The sequence below is a fragment of the Staurois parvus genome, unplaced genomic scaffold, assembly GCF_062004578.1.
Source record: "Staurois parvus isolate SC_StPar_1 unplaced genomic scaffold, SC_StPar_1.0 ptg001234l, whole genome shotgun sequence".
In the NCBI taxonomy this organism is placed as follows: domain Eukaryota; kingdom Metazoa; phylum Chordata; class Amphibia; order Anura; family Ranidae; genus Staurois; species Staurois parvus.
Genome location: NW_028319030.1, coordinates 115,602 through 122,811, shown reverse-complemented (window position 1 = coordinate 122,811; position 7,210 = coordinate 115,602).

The window sequence follows — 7,210 nt, the reverse complement described above, 5'->3', positions numbered from 1 at the left end:
CTTATGTATTATACATGGAGATCATATCCCCCCTTATGTATTATACATGGAGATCATATCCCCCCTTATGTATTATACATGGAGATCATATCCCCCCTTATGTATTATACATGGAGATCATATCCCCCCTTATGTATTATACATGGAGATCATATCCCCCCCTTATGTATTATACATGGAGATCATATCCCCCCTTATGTATTATACATGGAGATCATATCCCCCTTATGTATTATACATGGAGATCATATCCCCCCTTATGTATTATACATGGAGATCATATCCCCCCTTATGTATTATACATGGAGATCATATCCCCCCTTATGTATTATACATGGAGATCATATCCCCCCCTTATGTATTATACATGGGGATCATATCCCCCCTTATGTATTATACATGGAGATCATATCCCTCTTATGTATTATACATGGATATCATATCCCCCTTATGTATTATACATGGAGATCGTATCCCCCTTATGTATTATACATGGAGATCATATCCCCCCTTATGTATTATACATGGGGATCATATCCCCCCCTTATGTATTATACATGGAGATCATATCCCCCCTTATGTATTATACATGGTGATCATATCCCCCCTTATGTATTATACATGGAGATCATATCCCCCCTTATGTATTATACATGGAGATCATATCCCCCCCTTATGTATTATACATGGAGATCATATCCCCCCTTATGTATTATACATGGAGATCATATCCCCCCTTATGTATTATACATGGAGATCATATCCCCCCCTTATGTATTATACATGGAGATCATATCCCCCTTATGTATTAAACATGGAGATCATATCCCCCCTTATGTATTATACATGGAGATCATATCCCCCCTTATGTATTATATATGGAGATCATATCCCCCTTATGTATTATACATGGAGATCATATCCCCCTTATGTATTATACATGGAGATCATATCCCCCCTTATGTATTATACATGGAGATCATATCCCCCCTTATGTATTATACATGGTGATCATATCCCCCTTATGTATTATACATGGAGATCATATCCCCCCCTTATGTATTATACATGGAGATCATATCCCCCCTTATGTATTATACATGGAGATCATATCCCCCTTATGTATTATACATGGAGATCATATCCCCCCTTATGTATTATATATGGAGATCATATCCCCCTTATGTATTATACATGGAGATCATATCCCCCCTTATGTATTATACATGGAGATCATATCCCCCCCTCATGTATTATACATGGAGATCATATCCCCCCTTATGTAATATACATGGAGATCATATCCCCCATATGTATTATACATGGGGATCATATCCCCCCTTATGTATTATACATGGAGATCATACCCCCCCCCCCCTTATGTATTATACATGGAGATCATATCCCCCCTTATGTATTATACATGGAGATCATATACCCCCCCTTATGTATTATACATGGAGATCATATCCCCCCTTATGTATTATACATGGAGATCATATCCCCCCTTATGTATTATACATGGTGATCATATCCCCCTTATGTATTATACATGGAGATCATATCCCCCCCTTATGTATTATACATGGAGATCATATCCCCCCTTATGTATTATACATGGAGATCATATCCCCCTTATGTATTATACATGGAGATCATATCCCCCTTATGTATTATATATGGAGATCATATCCCCCTTATGTATTATACATGGAGATCATATCCCCCCTTATGTATTATACATGGAGATCATATCCCCCTCTCATGTATTATACATGGAGATCATATCCCCCCTTATGTAATTTACATGGAGATCATATCCCCCATATGTATTATACATGGGGATCATATCCCCCCTTATGTATTATACATGGAGATCATATCCCCCCTTATGTATTATACATGGAGATCATACCCCCCCCCCTTATGTATTATACATGGAGATCATATCCCCCCTTATGTATTATACATGGAGATCATATCCCCCCTTATGTATTATACATGGAGATCATATCCCCCCTTATGTATTATACATGGAGATCATATCCCCCCTTATGTATTATACATGGAGATCATATCCCCCCTTATGTATTATACATGGAGATCATATCCCCCTTATGTATTATACATGGAGATCATATCCCCCCCTTATGTATTATACATGGAGATCATATCCCCCTTATGTATTATACATGGATATCATATCCCCCTTATGTATTATACATGGAGATCGTATCCCCCTTATGTATTATACATGGAGATCATATCCCCCCTTATGTATTATACATGGGGATCATATCCCCCCCTTATGTATTATACATGGAGATCATATCCCCCCTTATGTATTATACATGGGGATCATATCCCCCCTTATGTATTATACATGGAGATCATATCCCCCTTATGTATTATACATGGAGATCATATCCCCCCCTTATGTATTATACATGGAGATCATATCCCCTACTTATGTATTATACATGGTGATCATATCCCCCCTTATGTATTATACATGGAGATCATATCCCCCTTATGTATTATACATGGAGATCATATCCCCCCTTATGTATTATACATGGAGATCATAGCCCCCCTTATGTATTATACATGGAGATCATATCCCCCCTTATGTATTATACATGGAGATCATAACACCCCTTATGTATTATACATGGTGATCATATCCCCCTTATGTATTATACATGGAGATCATATCCCCCCCTTATGTATTATACATGGAGATCATATCCCCCCTTATGTATTATACATGGAGATCATATCCCCCTTATGTATTATACATGGAGATCATATCCCCCCTTATGTATTATATATGGAGATCATATCCCCCTTATGTATTATACATGGAGATCATATCCCCCCTTATGTATTATACATGGAGATCATATCCCCCCCTCATGTATTATACATGGAGATCATATCCCCCCTTATGTAATATACATGGAGATCATATCCCCCATATGTATTATACATGGGGATCATATCCCCCCTTATGTATTATACATGGAGATCATATCCACCTTATGTATTATACATGGAGATCATATCCCCCCTTATGTATTATACATGGAGATCATATACCCCCCCTTATGTATTATACATGGAGATCATATCCCCCCCCCTTATGTATTATACATGGAGATCATATCCCCCCCTTATGTATTATACATGGAGATCATATCCCCCCTTATGTATTATACATGGAGATCATATCCCCCTTATGTATTATACATGGAGATCATATCCCCCCTTATGTATTATATATGGAGATCATATCCCCCTTATGTATTATACATGGAGATCATATCCCCCCTTATGTATTATACATGGAGATCATATCCCCCCTTATGTATTATACATGGAGATCATATCCCCCCTTATGTAATATACATGGAGATCATATCCCCCATATGTATTATACATGGGGATCATATCCCCCCTTATGTATTATACATGGAGATCATATCCCCCCTTATGTATTATACATGGAGATCATACCCCCCCCCTTATGTATTATACATGGAGATCATATCCCCCCTTATGTATTATACATGGAGATCATATCCCCCCTTATGTATTATACATGGAGATCATATCCCCCCTTATGTATTATACATGGAGATCATATACCCCCCTTATGTATTATACATGGAGATCATATCCCCCCCCTTATGTATTATACATGGAGATCATTCCCCCCCCTTATGTATTATACATGAAGATCATATCCCCCCTTATGTATTATACATGGAGATCATATCCCCCCTTATGTATTATACATGGAGATCATATCCCCCCTTATGTATTATATATGGAGATCATATCCCCCCCTTATGTATTATACATGGAGATCATATCCCCCTTATGTATTATACACGGAGATCATATCCCCCCCTTATGTATTATACATGGAGATCATATCCCCCTTATGTATTATACACGGAGATCATATCCCCCCCTTATGTATTATACATGGAGATCATATCCCCCCTTATGTATTATATATGGAGATCATATCCCCCCCTTATGTATTATACATGGAGATCATATCCCCCCTTATGTATTATACATGGAGATCATACCCCCCTTATGTATTATACATGGAGATCATATCCCCCTTATGTATTATACATGGAGATCATATCCCCCTTATGTATTATATATGGAGATCATATCCCCCTTATGTATTATACATGGAGATCATATCCCCCCTTATGTATTATACATGGAGATCATATCCCCCTTATGTATTATACATGGAGATCATATCCCTCCTTATGTATTATACATGGAGATCATATCCCCCCTTATGTATTATACATGGAGATCATATCCCCCCCTTATGTATTATACATGGAGATCATATCCCCCCCTTATGTATTATACATGGAGATCACATCCCCCTTATGTATTATACATGGTGATCATATCCCCCCTTTATGTATTATACATGGAGATCATATCCCCCCTTATGTATTATACATGGAGATCATATCCCCCCCTTATGTATTATACATGGAGATCATATCCCCCTTATATACTATATAATAGACTAGTATACAGTGCCTTGAAAAAGTATTCCTACCCCTTTGAATTTTCCACATTTTGTCATGTTAGAACCAAAAATGTAAACTTATTTTATTGGGATTGGATGTGATGGACACAAAGTGGCCCATAATTGTGAAGTGGAAGGAAAATGAGAAATGGATTCCAACATTTGTGACCAATAAATCTGTGAGAAGTGTGGCGGCATTTGTATTCAGCCCTTTGGAGTCAATACTTTGTGGGACCCCCTTTTGCTTAGTTTCCAGCTGCAAGTCTTTTTGGGGATGTCTCTTTGCACAGCTAGAGAGGGACATTTCTGCCCATTCTTCTTTGCAGAATCACTCAAGCTCTGTCAGATTGGATGGAGAGCTTCTCTGAACAGCAATTTGCAAGTCTTTCCACAGATTCTCTATTGGATTTAGGTCTGGACTATGACTGGGCCATTCTAACACATGAAGATGCTTTGATCTAAACCATTCCATTGTAGCTCTGGCTGGATGTTTCGGGTCGTTGTCCTGCTGGAAGGGGAACCTCCGCCCCGGTATCAAGTCTTTTGCAGACTCTAACAGGTTTTCTTCTAGGATTGTCCTGTATTTGGCTCCATCCATCTTCCTATCAACTCTGACCAGATTCCCTGTCCCTGCTGAAGAAAAGTAATCCCACAACATGATGCTACCACCACCATGTTTCACGGTGGGGTTGGTGTATTCAGGGTAATGTGCAGTTTTAATTTTCCCCCACACATAGCGTTTTGCTTTTAGTCCAAAAAGTTAAATTTTGGTCTCATCTGACCAGAGCCCCTTCTTCCACATGTTTGCTGTGTCCCCCACATGGCTTCTCACAAACTGCAAATGGGGCTTCTTATGGCTTTCTCTCAAAAATGGCTTTCTTCTTGCCACTCTTCCATAAAGGCCAGATTTGTGGAGTGACAACTAATAGTTGCCTTATGGACAGATTCTACCACCTGAGCTGTGGATCTCTGCAGCTCCTCCAGAGTTCCCATGGGCCTCTTGGCTGCTTCTCTGATGAAAACTCTCCTTGCCCGGCCGATCAGTTTAGTTGGTTTGCCATGTCTTGGTAGGTTTGCAGTTGTGCCGTACTCTTTCCATTTTCAGATGATGGGTTGAACAGTGCTCTGTGAGATTTTAGTTAGGGGTATCAGAGTACAGGGGGCTGAATAAAAATGCACACCACGCTTTTCACAGATTTATTTGGAAAAAAATTTGAAAACCATTTCTCATTTTCCTTCCACTTCACAATTATATGCCACTTTGTGTTGGTCTATCACATAAAATCCCAATAAAATACATTTACATTTTTGGTTGTAACAAGGGGTGTGAATACATTTTCAAGGCACTGTATGTAGTCAGATGAAGGAAAACTTAAAACAAGCTAAATAGGTCTGGCAAGGTGTCTCCCACACAGCAAGGCTTCCCTAAATGGACACCCAACAGTAGCTCCAACCACAGAAATACAGAAAGGAGGGCCAGACCAACATTGGATAACAGTCCAAGAGAGACTTAGTTGATAGTAAACAAAAGTCCTATAAAACATCCAGTGCGATCCAGGGGAAACACCTCTCCCTCTTCTTCAGGGCTTAACACTGGATAAACTTCGGATGACAACGACTCCACAGAACTATATTAGAACTTGTATAGAATTCTCCATGTGGAGTAACAACTTGAGCAATAATGGAGCTCAGTTGTTTCTCAGCAACCGGTTTTGGTCTGGTGGTCCTCTCTGTATATTTCTGGTTACACATCACTGTCATAACAGCCCATTTACAAAACAATATTTATAAACCCATTCCTGCCTCCTGAGAACCAAGGGCCACACAACAAGTACCAAAGGGGTTGTTATGATGCCCTCAGGCCACAGGTTGAACACCAGTGCTTTAGTCAATCTACAATTAAATACAATTAAATTTGTCCAGACTGCCACAAATAGTTACAAATGTTTTCTAAGCATATAAACAAACAAACTTAACTTAACTTTTTTTTAATATTCCTTTTATGAAATACTCTACTATGTAGAGGGGGTGTCCAAGCTTTCTAAGCAAGAAGTCAGATTACTGACCTTCAGACTTTAGGCGGCCAGACTGTGGCCAGTGGAATGAGAAAATTCCTCAGGATTAGTCCTAGGAAAAAATTCCTCAGGATTAGTTATCAGTGGAAGTAAACAAATTAACAACTGGGATCAGTAGAAGGAGAAATAGTGCCCCATTGTTGGTGTCAGTTGGAGGAATAGTGCCCCATCATTGGTGTCAGTGGGAGGAATAGTGCCCCATCATTGGTTTCAATAGAAGGAATAGTGTCTCATCATTGGTGTCAGTGGGAGGAATAGTGCCCCATCATTGGTGTCAATGGAAGGAATAGTGCCCCATCATTGGTATCAGTGGGAGGAATAGTGCCCCATCATTGGTGTCAGTGGGAGGAATAGTGTCTCATCATTGGTATCAGTGGAAGGAATAGTGCCCCATCATTGGTGTCAATGGAAGGAATAGTGTCCCATCATTGGTGTCAATGGAAGGAATAGTGATCTATTTTTGGTATAAGTGTAAGAAATAGTGCCCCATCATTTGTGTCAATAAAAGAAATAGCGCCCCGTCATTGGTGTTAGTGGGAGGAATAGTGTTTTGTATAAATGA